At 44.7% G+C, this 15,823-nt stretch overlaps 1 pseudogene; it reads right to left on the minus strand.

Annotated features, from left to right (window-relative positions):
- Positions 1-1,970: 1,970 nt before the first annotated feature.
- Positions 1,971-15,823, minus strand: part of LOC101427653 (FAST kinase domain-containing protein 3, mitochondrial-like) — a 29,735-nt pseudogene continuing 15,882 nt past the window's right edge.

The raw sequence follows: 15,823 nt of genomic DNA on the forward strand, positions 1-15,823 counted from the left end.
CTGCCACTGTAAGGGCGTTCCATAGGTGGCTTTAGACCATTAGGCACTTGGTTGCAACTATGTTTGATCACACCCACAAGGGTGACTGCCTTCAGCGAGGAGGGGACTCCCATCACTCCAGCAGCTGGAGGTCTTAAAGCAAAACTGAGGCTCTCAGCAGTCACAACTCCTTTCTCTACTTCTCCAGCCTCTCCTGAGAAGTCATCCCCTTTGCTGTTTCGAATGCGTGGCCTGCCCTAGGAAATCTGAACTTGCCCATCCCCAGGTTTGCTGAGCCAATTCCACTAACAAGCCCCTTCCTATTTACATATGGATCTGTATCCTGTTGACTGTTTCCTCAGAGAACCCTAATACTGGTAGAAATTCAGACATTATCAGCTAACATGTCCTGTGATTACCTTTGTGCTGGGCCTTTTCCTAAGTGTTTTTATGTGTGTTAACTCATTTCATCCTTATTTATGATTAGCCATTTGGAAACGAGGCCCAAGGTCATACAGTTTGCAAGAGAGGCTGAAATCAACCCCAGGGGCCTAATTCCTGAATGCAGATTCTCAGCCCTCTGCTTTATCAAGGCTCAGACAAGGTTCAAGTCTCATCTTCACCCCAATGCTGTAGCCGGGGCAGGCATTGACAGTCTCTGAGCTGGTTCCCTTTCAGAGAGGGACACTGCCCAAGCCCAAGGCCCCTGGGAATCATACAAGTCTCATGTTCAAGAGCTTAGCACAGAGCTTGGCACAGGGCAGGTGAGAAGTAAATGGCAGCTCCTTGCCCTGTCCAAGGCCCCAGAACTAGCAGTGGTAGAAACCCAGTCTCCTAACTGAAGCTCTTTCCACACCAGCTTGCCTTGTCTTGCTCTCCCCTCAAGCTTTAACCTGACCTTAATGAGAGTGAATCATCTGTATTTTGCTTAATACAATGTAATTCATTCATGTACATTTTAGAACATTTCTCCCCCATTCAAACCCACCTCCCCCACACAACCCTATCTAAATTTAGTCTGCTTCTTTGTACATTCAAAAAGAAAAAGCTCCTGAATATATATATATATATATACTTAAAGATTTATTACACACACACACACATTGTTTGGGCTTGCTGTCTGCTTGTCTTCTTTGTAGGAGGCACTGGGAACTGAACCTGGGGCCTCCTATGTGGGAGGGAGGCACCTCATCACTCGAGCCACCTCTGTTCCATTTGTTATGTCTCATTTCTTTGCTGTGTCTCTTGGTTGCATCATCTGACTGCATCATCTGGTTGCATCAGCTCACTGTGTCACCTTGTTGCATCAGCTCACCAAGTCAGCTAGTCCTGTCATATTGCTATGTTGCTCATCTTCTTTAGGAGGCACTGGGAACTGAACCCAGGACCTACCACGTGGTAGGTAGGAGCCCAGCTGCTTGAGACATATCTGCTTCCCTATATTTTATTAAAGGACTATTTCTTTATAATTCTATAATTATAAATGTTATAATAATCCAAAGTGCTGTTATCTGTTTGTGTGTTGCTCCTCCTCACCATACATTACATATGCTAACAAAGTACATTAGGAAATGGGAGAAAACATTTCGTATATTTGTAAGAAGAGGAAATGAATGTCTCTAAAAGAGCATACTATTTTCATTTAGCAGATAACTGTTACAAGATGACAGATTTAAAAATATTTATTCATTATACTCATTTATTGTACTTGATCAAAATTCAGTTTGACATATAAAATCAAGTATCTATGACACTAGTATTAAATTGAACTTTAATTTTAAATCAATCACTGATACTTGATATACACAGAATAAGGAAAATAAAGGCTACTTCCATGTCTCTGTAAGATCTGGACAGACCCTTTTCAGATCACCTAATAGTCCATAATTCTGCAAATTGGCTAATTCACAAATAAAGCTCTTTTTATACTGAGTCCCATAAAAATCCAACTTCTTTCATGATCTGAATTCTGAAGTCACTGTTCCTTCTTGTCAGCACTGAACCCCACGGTTTTTAGAAAACAATTTTCTTTATAAATATTCCACCAATTCAAGCCTTGATTATAGCATCTCCACCTCATGAAAGGGAATGTGTTATGGGAAGAAGAAAAAAGAAACTGCCTATTATAATCCTTCATGACTGAAATTATGGTGTTGAACTTTTTGGTCTCTAACAACCTGCCCCCCAACCCTTGCCACCCAGAAGAATGGAAGCTCCTTGAGGGCAAAGTCACAGCTATCTTACACAGGTACTTCCAGAGCCCAGAACAGTGCCTGGCACATAATAGGGCTCAATAAATATTTGTTGGCTAAATAAGAGGGATATTTAAAGAAGGATCCTAGGGGAGCAGCGACAGTCTCCCAGGTACAGTGGTGGGGACCGGGAGGGAGTGAGGGTTCAACAGTGAGCCCCTGATACTAATGACTATGCTTGTGAGCTGATAAACCCAAAATAAGAACAAGGCCTAGAGCAACTTTGTGCCTGGGAATTTCCTTCTGTCAGCCTTCATGTTACTCAAATGTGGCCAGTCTCGAAGCCAAACTCAGCATGTAAATGCAATGCCTTCCCCCCAGCGTGGGACATGACACCCGGGGATGAGCCTCCCTGGCAACGAGGGACCACTATCAACTACCAACTGATGATGCAACTGGAAAATGACCTTATACGGAAGGTTCAATGCGGATCAGCAGAATATCCATGTCTACATAAAATACCATGACTTTAAAATTCTGTTTGACCTAAAGTAAGGGGGAAATGGAAAGGAGAAATGAGTTTATATGGCTACGAGTTTCTAAAAAAGAGTCTGGAGGATGGCAGAAGGTTTGCCCTCATGCACAACTGAGCAGAGTCAGAGAGACAGATAAAGCAGATACAACCCCCAGATATTGGTTCCTTTGAGGGCTAAAGAAACCCATGGGAGTTTTGGTCATGGCCGATGGGGTTAACTACCAGGGCAGATGGCCCCTCTTTGGAAATGGTGTTTATGTGTGATGAATCTGGACTCAGATGGGATCTCCCTTCATAAGACTTTCATGCTAATGTGCTGGAGGTGCAGTTAATCTTGGGGTTTAAGATATATTTAGGGGATTTGAATCTCTGGACTGACAATGTGATAGCCAGATCCTGAGCCTCAACAGACTCCAGCACCTACAATCTGATTTATTGGACTTACCACACTCAGCTAAGATGGAGGTGAAGAAGGACAACCACCACACCATGGAGCCTAGAGTGATTACAACTGAAAATGGGAGGATTGCATCCAGCATCCAGGTGGAATCTGAGCCTCCTCTTGACATAAAGGTGCAATGGACTCAACCAATCCAATGTCCACATAGAAGAGGTGGCATTGGATTGGGAAAAGTGGACATAATGGACAAAGGGTATGGGGAAAGGCAGGAAGAGATGAGAGGTGGAGGCGTCTTCGGGACATGGAGATGCCCTGGATGGTGCTTCAGAGGTAATCACCGGACATTGTAAATCCTCACAGGGCCTACTTGATGGAATAGAGGAGAGTATGGGCCATGATGTGAACCAATGTATATGAGGTGCAGAGGTGCCCAAAGATGTACTTACCAAATCCAATGGATATGTCATGATGATGGGAATGAGTGTTGTTGGGGGAGGGGAGAGGGGGGGTGGGGGGGTGGGGTTGAATGGGACCTCACATATATATTTTTAATGTAATATTATTACAAAGTCAATAAAAAATAAAAAAAAAAAATAAAGAAGGATCAAATACAATTCCTGTCCTCAAGTACACAATAAATACTTTTTTCCCCCAAATTCTACTCAATTTATTCATTTTTTAAAAAAGATATTACATTAAAAAAATATGAGGCCCCCATTCGCCCCCACCGCCCCCACCCCACCACTCCCCCCACAGTAACACTCTCCCCCATCATCATGTCATATCCATTGTTTCTGGTGAGTACATCTCTGGGCATCACTGCACCCCATGTCCTGTATTCCACATACAATAAATACTTGAAGTAAGTAACAAGCCAAAGGAGAGTGTGTGAAGAAAATCAGCACTCCACCCTCAGAGGGAGTTGGGGATATAGGTTGTGGAGAAAGAAGAGACCTGAGTGGGGTGCCACTGAATGGACAGAATTTAGTCATGGGGAGATGCTGTCTGGAGGGAGAAGGGGCACCTGGGCAAAGGAGCAAGGCAAGAGAAAATGGAGTGGGCTGAGGGGGTGGGGGAAGGGATGGTAAACAAGGTGTGGCCTACAAGGGGTCCTGAACAGCAGAGCAGAGGAGGTTCTTGTGAGCAGGAAAGAAACAAGGTTCTGGTCACAGGTTGCATGACGAGAGATTTCAGACGATTAATCTGGGGGTGTGCAAGAAGAACTGGAGAAGAGTAAGCCAGAGAGGAAACCAGGGAGCAGACTAGCACTGATACGTTAGAGAACTGGGGAAACTCATCTACATTCTCTAGTCACTCATTGTGGCGGCTTGCTCGGTCGGTAGAGGTGGGGTCTGGCTGCGGACGAGGGGTGGGTCCAGCTCTGGACGAGGGGTCGGTCCCGCTTGGGACGAGGGGTCGGTCCGGCAGCAGACGAGGGATCGGTCTCACAAGGGGTTGCGCAGTTCGGCTGACGGGGTCACCTGGCGAAGCCGGTGACGAAGGGGTCGCCCAGAGAAGCAGGCGACGAACTGGGGACAAGGGAGGCCAGGCCCTTGTCGGGGGCTCTCAGGACTGGAGGGCGCACGGCAGAAGAACTACCGCGGAGACAAGGTAAACACGCAAGTCCACTTTATTGAGGGAGAGGCAACAGTTTTATAGGGGCTGGGGAAGGCTGATTGGTCGAAGCCACGCCCTGTTCTGATTGGTTGCCAGCGAAAGGTCAGTGGGCGGTACTGGACGGGGGAGGGGTGGTGGTTAGGGATTTGCTGTCGCTGTTGCTGGGGGAAGGGGCAGGGTCCAGGGATTGGTGGCTGCTGTTGCTGGGGTGGAGGGCAGACTTGAGTTTCCCGCCCACGCCTGGCTGTTGCTGCTGTCGGGGGAGGGGAAAAGGGCAGACTGGAATTTTCCGCCCTGCGCCTGCGCAGGGAGAAGGAAGAAGAAGGGTGCCACCCCACAAGGCATCGGGTGGCGCCATCTGGGAGGAGGGGCAGCCACGGAAGCATGGCTGCCGAGAAGGGGAGACCCGAGGGCACTCTGCGCCCATGCCGAGTTCCCTTCAGGGGTGGCGGTGGGCCCGACCAACCACCCTATTATGGGGGCAGCAGCTTGGCCTACCGCAGCCGCTCCCCTCGCCAGGCCAGCAAACCACACTTCAGCCTGAGGGGTGACCGCATTTCCCCCTTCTTTTCAAATAAGGGCCAGCATGGCAGCAGCAACAAGTAGCTGAGGCCCAAGAGGCAGTAAGCAATGAGGGAAGCGGGGCTGAAGAGGAAGGTGAGTATGACGGGGATACAAATGTACAATTTGGGGGGTGGTATCTTGCCGTTGCAAGCAAGGGTGGCCAATGTCCAATTCTCATTGATCTCGGTGGCTATAAGGTCTATCTGTTGTTAAAAGTCCAGGATGACAGCGCGTTGCAGGTAGTTGATCTCTCCTTGGCAGCGAAGACATTGTAGGAGAGGATTACTTCTTCCTGCCAGAGGCTTACTGTCCAATTAAAAGACTGATGGCTGGGGTTGGTGAGTGCAATGGGGAGTGTGAGGAAAAGAAGGGTGATGGTTTTGGACAAGAGGAGGCTTGGTGAAGTCATTATGGGAGGAAGATAAGGAGTAAAGCATAAAAGAGGATAATAAACAGAAAGGCGATGGAGAGTAGAATTCGTTGGCCGAGGTTCCAATCTTCTGGGGCGGTAGCGGCTAGACAGATGGTGGAAAATATTATCAAGAAAGCAAAGGTTATGAGGAAGAAATAAAGTATTAAAGGCTGTGGGGGAAGTGAGAAGATCATTTAGAGGATAGGGTTGAGAATGGTATGTTTAAGACAGAAGCTTTGTGGTTTGTAGGAGACTGCTTTATAAACGAAGGAGAATGAGGGCAGTAAATATAGTAACGATAGATAGGAAGATGACAGTGAGGAGGAGTCTTTGTTTAAGGTTCCAATCATCCAGCGCAACAGTGGCTAGGCCAATAGTGAGGGGTGTTGCTAAATAGACAATGGCTGCAAAGACAAAATCATCTTCTGTTTCCTTAAGAATAACTTTTCTTTAAATACTTAGTAGCATGCAATATTAGAAACCGTTTCCTAAAAGCAAGTTGGCAGGGGAGCTTGGTTGCTGTTAATCTTTCCTGTTATAAAATTACCTTTTATGATTATTATCATCAATTCAGTTTTATATATATATATTTAAGAATGACCTTTTGGAATTAGCCATTTAATACCTTAATGTAAACAATGCTTTATTAAACCTTTTATTATTATTTATAACCATATAGACTATTGAAGATAAATTTTATGTTTACAGAACACATTCCCTTACGTAAAGTTATCACAATACCTTTTACACTTGCTGCATGCAAATTAAGTTTCAAGAGTTTATGAAAAATTAGCCATCCTACTTTAGGACAAAATACGTCTTTTTGCAAAACTTATTACATTTCCGTTAGCATTTTTACAAACTTTTAACCTTTTTAATATTCATATAAGTTTTACATTCTTTATATTATCCTGTGAAGAAAAATAAGTTATTCATTTTAATCTAGGCAAGAACAACTTTTTATGAAGATGTACAGTTAATTTTGTTAATTAAGACTTACAATTTTTTTTAATTGTAGATATCTTATTAACATTTAAACTTATGTATTAATATAATAAACTTAAGTATTAATATAAGTGCTTATTTAATTTTTGGCCATTTGAATAGAGCTCTTTTAAAGATTTCTAGTAATTTATATTTACCATCCGGAGGTATCACAATATACGTTGACATTGAACGAACAGACAGACAAACATAGAACAATTACAACACATTAACAAAAATATATAATTTATTTACAGTTGACTCATAACTCTTACTTTCTTGGTATAGCTGCTTTTAAATCCTTTTTTATATAGCATATCATAGATTATACCCTTCAAGATTTCTTCTGGACTTCATGTTGCCTTGAGAGCGCGGCGATGGGAGCCGAGGTGTGCGGTGAGATGAGGGGTCGGAGCCGGTGGGGCTCCGCCGGTGGTCGTGGGCCAAGAGAAGGCCCCGACGAGGGGAGGGCAGGATGACGAGCAGTGGAGCAAGGCAAAGGGGAGCAAGCATGGAGGGGAGGAGGCAGAGGTGAAGGCAGGGGTGGAGGTGCTCAGGCACACGCTCCTGAGAGTTTTATTGGCGCCTCTTAATCATAGCGGGTCGGTATAAGCCCCCGACATGGAAGGAGAAAGCCATCCAGCAATTCTCCCAGACCGCCGTGGATCGTATGAGGTAGCCAAGGCTCAGGTAGCAGCAATGTTGCACGAGAGAAGTCCCAAGGTGAGAAGAGAGGAGGGCGTAGGGCTGTGGTAGGATTACTTCAGACGTGCAAGCGCGCGCTCCCGAGAAATCCAAGGCTCCTCTTAATCATAGCGGGTCGGTATAAGCCCCCGACATGGAAGGAGAAAGCCATCCAGCGATTCTCCCAGACTGCCGTGGATCATATGAGGTAGCCAAGGCTCAGGTAGCAGCAATGTTGCACGAGAGAAGTCCCACAGTGAGAAGGGGGGGCGCCAGGTTATGGAGTGAGGCTGTGGTAGAGTTGCCTTGCCCCACGTTGGGTGCCAGCTGCGGCGGCTTGCTCAGTCGGTAGAGGTGGGGTCTGGCTGCAGACGAGGGGTCGGTCCCGCTTGGGACGAGGGGTCGGTCCCACTTGGGACGAGGGGTCGGTCCGGCAGCAGACGAGGGATCGGTCTCACAAGGGGTTGCGCGGTTCGGCTGACGGGGTCGCCCGGCGAAGCCGGCGACGAAGGGGTCGCCCGGAGAAGCAGGCGACGAACTGGGGACAAGGGAGGCCAGGCCCTTGTCGGGGGCTCTCAGGACTGGAGGGCGCACGGCAGAAGAACTACCGCGGAGACAAGGTAAACACGCAAGTCCACTTTATTGAGGGAGAGGCAATAGTTTTATAGGGGCTGGGGAAGGCTGATTGGTCGAAGCCATGCCCTGTTCTGATTGGTTGCCAGCGAAAGGTCAGTGGGCGGTACTGGACGGGGGAGGGGTGGTGGTTAGGGATTGGCTGTCGCTGTTGCCGGGGGAAGGGGCAGGGTCCAGGGATTGGTGGCTGCTGTTGCTGGGGTGGAGGGCAGACTTGAGTTTCCCGCCCACGCCTGGCTGTTGCTGCTGTCGGGGGAGGGGAAAAGGGCAGACTGGATTTTTCCGCCCACGCCTGGCTGTTGCTGCTGTTGGGGGAGGGGAAAAGGGCAGACTGGAATTTTCCGCCCTGCGCCTGCGCAGGGAGAAGGAAGAAGAAGGGTGCCGCCCCACAAGGCATCGGGTGGCGCCATCTGGGAGGAGGGGCAGCTGCGAAAGCATGGCTGCTGAGAAGGGGAGACCCGAGGGCACTCTGTGCCCATGCCGAGTTCCCTTCAGGGGTGGCGGTGGGCCCGACCAACCATCCTATTATGGGGGCAGCAGCTTGGCCTACTGCGGCTGCTCCCCTCGCCAGGCCAGCAAACCACACTTCAGCCCGAGGGGTGACCGCAACTCATCATCATAATGCCTTATTAAGTAACTTACAAAGGAAACAATAAGGTCTTAGGCATTAGGTGGTGATGAAGATACTGGGTTTATTGAGTCACCTTGTCCACTCTTACATCATCTTCCATCATACCCTTACATCATATTCCAATAATTTAGTAACTCTAAAAGCAGAGTTGAGCATAGTTTATGAAGAATATAGGTATGCTCTGCTTTTGGAAAACTGAAGGTCTGAAAATTTTGTATTTCAAAATATAAGCCAAAGATTTATAAAAAAAATCAAGTATCCTGAAAAGCCTAATTAACAAAGTGGGTATTTAAATTAGAGATATAAGATTCATGTCCCACTGGGCTAGCAGACTACTTAGGACACTGGTAAAAGCAAGTCTGAATTAGAGATTACTTTGGGGTGGGGAATTGGAACCATACCTGGACAACTTGATAACCAAGTAACTGGAGGTGCCATTGTTTAACAGCTTTTCCTAGTAAATTTTTGCTGTTAAAACAAAATCTTTTGAGGCCATCAATGCATAGTGCTACTCTGAAAAAAAAATCAAAGAGAAAGAAACTTATTTTTAAAAACAACCCAAATATTCTTATTATTTTTTTGCCAAAGTTTACTTGGGATTTGGCTATTCCTAATGGCCAATATGTTCACATCAATCATGAATGTGTTATTCTTTAGTCTACTAAAAAAGTACTCAGCTTTATTAATGATGCTGTTTATAAAACATTACAAGGAATTTCCAAAAAACATATCCTGAAAAGTAGTTTTAATTTCCAGAATCATCTATTTTTCTCACCCTTTTAAGAAAAAGAAAAAGATCCTTGCCTCTTCACCTCAACAGGCCTTGTAACATAAAAACCAAAACAGTTTATTTACCTTTTGTGTACATCTTCTTCAACTGTAAATGATAATACAAATCCTTCTTTATCTAATTTAGTTTCAATATCTGGTGAGAGAAGAAAGGGAAAAAGTCTTTGTGTTATACCCTCACAAACACTATCTTCCTTTACTTCTTTGTTTTGTTTTGATTTCTTCCAAACTCTATTTATCAATAGGACTGAAGGCTGCAAAGTAATGACCACAACCAAATGAAGGTGAGGATGTTCACTCAGTTGGCTTCAAGAACAAGCACATATGTCTGAAATTTGGGAGGTTTCCTGTGCTAAGGAGTAGGTCCTCAAATTAGCAGGGGTGCAGTAGGAAGCACGCACCTTCTCATCCTTACAAAGGGTAGCACACCTTCAGTTCAGACAGTGAAGAAAATCCTCTAAGTTCAGCAAAATTAGACACCAAAGGAGCTCTACATATCCATCACTTCCAGCACCTCCCAACAGTTAACATACCCCACAACTGTGACATGTGGTCAAGGGGCATGGCTGGAATTCCCTTCCCAGGCCTCTGGTGTATGCCATTCCTTCTGTAGAAAGGGTCGTGAGAGCAGAGAGGCTGAACACCTGACCATCTGAAGCCTACTGAAACTGTCTAGTAAGATAGGGAATTAATAGACAAATCTGGAACCTGGCAGAGTCCACATGGACATCAGTAACCCCTAAAATGGCTGCTGGAAGATCACCACCCCCAGGATTCTGCAATCCAGAACAAAGACTTCTTCTGGGAACAAGGAAAAGCTCCAGATATTCGCCAAGGACTTTATCATTGGGTCCTCACTGGGGGATTGATAGGTGGGGTAATCAATCAAAACAGCAGACAGCTGGAACCCCTTCCCTGCCATTAGCAAAGGGGTAGAATATTTAATAGTTTATAAAGCAGACGAGGCCTGAGCACTCTCTCACCCTGCTCTCTTGCCTCTGGACACGTTCCTGTGTGTGCCAATCTCGCCATTTTTCCTCTGCCACATGGCCACACAAGTAAACCTGGGCATATATAATCTATAATGGGGAATTATAGCTTGTAAATCAGCCCTCTTTATCCCTTTTCACCCCCTTGTTCTCTACCTGGGAATTTTGCTCTGTTATTTTCTCCCATTTCTCTTTCCTCCCTACCTGAATAAATTACTGGCCTAACTCACCCAGCATGCTCTTGAAATTCATTTCTGCAGCATAGCCAAGTACCTAAATAAAATCTGGTAACATATTTGGTGAGCCAGTCCAGGAGTTTACTGGTGAGTGAACTATGGCCTGTAGCTTGTTTAATGGCATCCTTTTGCTCCCTATTTTCAAGGGGTTCATCTATGAGCCCCGACAGGATGTAATCCCTGGGGGAAGGGGCTGGAGCTCTGTGTCCATGTGGCATGCCCCACCCTGTTAGATATAACCCTAGTCAGGAGGGCTGGGGCACAGGACAGGAGTTCACACAGTCACTCTTTCAAGCCCTTTTAGCAGCCATTGTCTCTGTCCTCAGGGTCAGTGACAAATGCTTTCTCCCGCCCTCTCCCCCAGGGGGTGCAGGGCAATGGCAGAGAGCTGAGGGTTTACCCCTCTCACCGGCCCACGCCTTTGCAAGCAGCTTTCCTATCTGACCACACCCAGCTACCTGGGGGAATAAAGTAGGAAGGGTGCAGACAGAGCCAAAATGGATGCCGTGGGAGTTCCCTTTCCCCAGGGTGGTCCCAGCCTAGGATACCCTTGCACAATTCACTTTTACCCATGTTTTACCTTTTAACCCCTTACTACTGAATTTCTCTTTGCAGGTTTGCATTAGGATGCTTTGGAATGTTTTAAAAACTGTGAAACTGGAAAAGTGCCTTTGTTAGCAAGGAAGCTATTATATCAGAACCCCAAAGCCTGTTAGCTAGAACAATGAACCTCTAGTCACTTAATGGCATTTTGATGACTGGTTTAACTGGGAAACTATCAGACAGTAAAGTCATAGAATTAAGACTGCGTCTAAAACTTTTGGAAGGATAGGAGGAAAAAGCACTATTCAGCTTGGCAGCTTCAGGATAAAATCTAGTCAGCCTGTCTCCCAAGTCTAGTTCTGCCCTGGGAATGCCCGGTGGCAGGGGCTCTATGATTCCCTGGAGTGGTGGGATTCAGAGAGCAGCAAAACATTTCCTGAAATTTAACTCAGGAATTTCTGTTTGGGTTAGTTGATGTCAGAGCCTGGAATGTAGGGGTGACAAGAACCAGAGCAGGAAACTGAATGGGCCCCCACTCCTTGGGCCCATCCATTCAGAGAGCAGCCAAATATCTCCTGGGACAAATGTCTTGATTTGGGGCCACTGCTTAGGCCTCCCAATTTGGCTTGGGCTCATTGATCAGATATCTGGAGTCAGATACCCCCAAGACCTACCCACAAGGACACTTGTGGGCCAGTTAAGCCCTGAAAATAGAAATTCTCAGGATGCTGAGATAGGGCTTCAGCTCCAAATTATGTGGAGTAGTGAACTTTATTCAGACTAGGAATTTGGGATTCCAGAATATCAACTAAAAGGTGCTTCTTCATTTTTCCTAGAATAATGGGCATGGTCTCTAGCCCACTAGCAAACTTCCCATAGGAATATCTTCTCAGGAATCAGGAAATTCTGCCTACTGCTGGTCTAAATGGCCACAGTATAGCTGAGAGCAGCCTCTTTATAGGACCCTGAATTCCAGTTAAACAGTGTAAGAGAGGAGATAAATCTGAGGCCCAGAAACCTCATGTCATGTCTCCTTAAATAAATGAAATAAAACTCAAACTTCTCAGGTAAAACACAGTCATGCCTATAACAGGTGTAAATACTGATCAAAATAAAAAAACCTCATGTGTCATCGATTAAGGTCAAAGAGTTACTAGAAATGCTAAAGTATAAAATTCTTCTCTTCTAATCTATGCTTAACTTTGTGTTCAACTTTAAAATCTGTGTTTAACTTAGTTTGCTTGTGCCTAGGAAATCAGATTTGGGGTTCACCTGTTATCAATTGGATAACGGTGAAAGTTAATCTGAAAATGAGCCTTTAAAAGTCAATACTGATTGGCAGGGCAAGATGGTGGCTGAGTGAGCTTACCTGATGATATCTTCTGCAAAGAGGCAGCTGGGCAGCATTGGAAGTTCTTGAGGACCAGGCTGTTTCAGGATTTTTGCAGGACAGGAGGTGCCTGGACATCAATTTGGTGGGAAGGTAACAGAGAAAATACATCTATAAAATATAAATTGAGAGTCTTTACACGGAGATCTGGGCTGTGTGCAGAACGCTCCCTCCTAGGGTGGGCAGAGCCGCAGCACCCAGTGCTGCCACGGCGTTTTTTTTTTTTTAGGCTCTGCTGTACTGGGGAATTCATAAGCCCTGAGCAGCCTCTTGGGGGGTTAATAGGACAGGAGGCACTTGCAGACCGATTTGGGGAGACAAACGGGAGTTTTATTGCTAAGTGGGGGAATTTTTGATTGCAGACACAAACAATCATGCTTCCACCTAGAGACCCGCCCCCCCCCAAGCACGGCTGCTGATCTAGAGTGGACTTAAATTGATAGCAATAAAGAGATGCCACCAGGGTCTGGCAGGGTGGGAGACGTTTAGAAGCCGATTAGGGGAATATTTTGTGAAGCGTGGGAATTTTGGGTTTGGACTCTGTTATTAGCATTTCTGGCTGGAGCCCCACCCCCGGGCCCGGCTATTGATCTGCATCATTAAATTGGCTGCAGTGTAGAGGCGCCCCCAGGTGGCCGTTCCAGGGGATCACAGGGTGGGAGGGGTCCTGAAGTAGAATTGGTGATACATCCACAGAATAGACCGCATCGAGTGAGTGAATTGTGGGGTACAGACACACAGGATAGAGCTTGCAGATGTGACCTCACCCACAGGGCTGGCACCCAGTTGCAGGGATCCCTGAAGGCTGTGATGCACTGCGGTGCTCCCAGGCTCCCTGTTAACCGGACTTGAGGTTGCCAGGTCTGAGTCCCCTAAACCCTGGTGGCCCACACCCCAGAGACTCACACCTCTTGAGTCTTCAATATCTCAGACTTTCCATCCCTGAATCCATCATGCCCTGAGGCCCAACTGAGGTCCTTGAATGGCCTAGCCCTCAACGTTTGCATTTTTTCTTTTTTGTTTTGTTCTGTTTTTATTTTTATTCTATTTTATTTTTTATTATCATTTTTAATGTACTGATTGCTAACATTGCATTATCCCTAGTCTTTTCTCCCACCGTATCCCCCAAGGTCTTTTTCTTCAGTTATTGAGGGTTTTTTAAAAAATTTTATTATTTTGGCTGTTGTGGTAGGTGTACATCTTTTTTCTCTTTTCCCTACCTGTTCCCTGCCCTTTACCCACACCCTTTTTCTTTCTTCCTTTCTTCTCTTTTTTTTTCTTTTCTCTCTCTCGTCCCTCATTTTATTCTTATTTTATTTTATCTTAACTATACAATAGGTGCTGCAGGGAACACCTCACATTTGCTGGGTTTCCTCATCCTCCACTGCCTCATTTCTGTGTGAATAGATTTTGGCTACATACACTATCCCCTTTCCCCTACATCTTGATATCCTCCATCATCTACTGTCTCTCCTATATTCCACCTCCCTATCTTTGATCCACAAAATGTCTAACTCTTAATTTCTAATACCTTTGTTTTCTTTTCTGTTATCCACTCTTGAAACTATTGCCTTTCTTTTCTCTTTCCCTCTCTTACAAAAACAATAGCTTTTTAATTCATACCATATTCCTCCCATATTCAGTTGACTACCTCATTATAGGCACTCTACCTACTGCTATAACTCTACACAATTTACATGAATCTAACATCCATCCTCCCAGATCTCATATTGTTGCTCTGTTAACATATATCACCAGTACTACTTTACACTTTTTCCTTGCTTAAACAATTGCCTTTCCCCAGCCCTAATACTTTCCTTTAAAGTGAACTCAACCAGCAATAAGAAATTAGAATAAGAAGAACAAAGTGACAAAGAGAAGATATAAAACATACAAAAAAAACAACAGCTAATTAATCAACAAGACTAGACAAAGAAGAGAAGGAACTGATTAAACCTGTCAAGATAAAATGATGACCAGACAGCAACAAAAATCTACAAACCAAACCAGTAATCAGGAAAACATGGCTGAATCCAATGAACAAACGAAAAATCAGGAAGGGGAGCAGAACTTCGCACAAGTAATGAAAGATCTCAGAACATTTATCACCGACAAATTTAATGAAGTAAAGGAAGAGGTTAACAATGTGAAGACAACACTTAGAGGGGAAATTGCAGACATATGCAAAAAGATAACAGATATGATGGGAATGAACAACACAGTTCAAGAAATCAAAAATACACTTGTGGAAAATATCAGCAGACTAGAAGAGGCAGAGCAGAGAATTAGTGATGTGGAAGACAGTACATCGGAAACCAAACAGATAGTAGAATTGGTCGATAAAAAGATAGAAAAAATCCAGCTAAGACTTAGGGAATGAATGATAATGCAAAACGCTCAAACATATGTATTATAGGCATTCCAGAAGAAGAAGAGAAGGGAAAGGGGTCAGAAGGAGTGTTGCAGGAAATAATGGCTGAAAACTTCCCAAATCTACTGAAAGAGACAGATGTACATATTCAAGAAGCACAGCACACCCCACTGGTCATAAACCACAAGAGGCCCACCCCAAGACATATACCTGTCAAATTATCCAATGTTCAAGACAAAGAGAAAATTCTAAAATCAGCAAGAGAAAAGAAAACCATCACATACAAGGGAAGCTCCATAAGATTAAGTGCTGATTTCTCATCTGAAATCATGGAGGCAAGAAGGCAGTGGTATGATATAGTCAAGGTACTAAAGTAAAAAAATTTCCAACCAAGAATACTCTATCCAGCTAAATTAGCATTCAAAAATGATGGAGAGTTCAAAATATTCGCAGATAAACAGAAACTGAAAGAGTATGCGAACAAGAAACCTCCCCATAAAGAAATTCTAAAGGGAGTTCTGCAGGAAGAAAGGAAAAAACGGGACAGGCAGAGTTGGAGGAGAGTGTAAGAGCAACAAAAAAGACAAAAATAGAGGAAAAAAATACAAACAAAATATGACAAACACAAATCCAATCAAAATATGGCTAACACAAATAATTCCTTGAAAGTAATAACACTGAATGTCAACGGATTAAACTCACCTATCAAAAGATTCAGAAAGGACAGTGGATAAGGAAATATGACCCATCAATACGCTGTCTACAAGAGACACATCTTAGACCCAGAGACTTATGGAGGTTGAAAGTGAATGGCTGGAAAACAATCATACAAGCAAACAATAACCAAAAAAAGGCAGGAGTAGCTATATTAATA

This window comes from Dasypus novemcinctus, unplaced genomic scaffold, assembly GCF_030445035.2.
Source record: "Dasypus novemcinctus isolate mDasNov1 unplaced genomic scaffold, mDasNov1.1.hap2 scaffold_106, whole genome shotgun sequence".
Classification (NCBI taxonomy): Eukaryota; Metazoa; Chordata; class Mammalia; order Cingulata; family Dasypodidae; genus Dasypus; species Dasypus novemcinctus.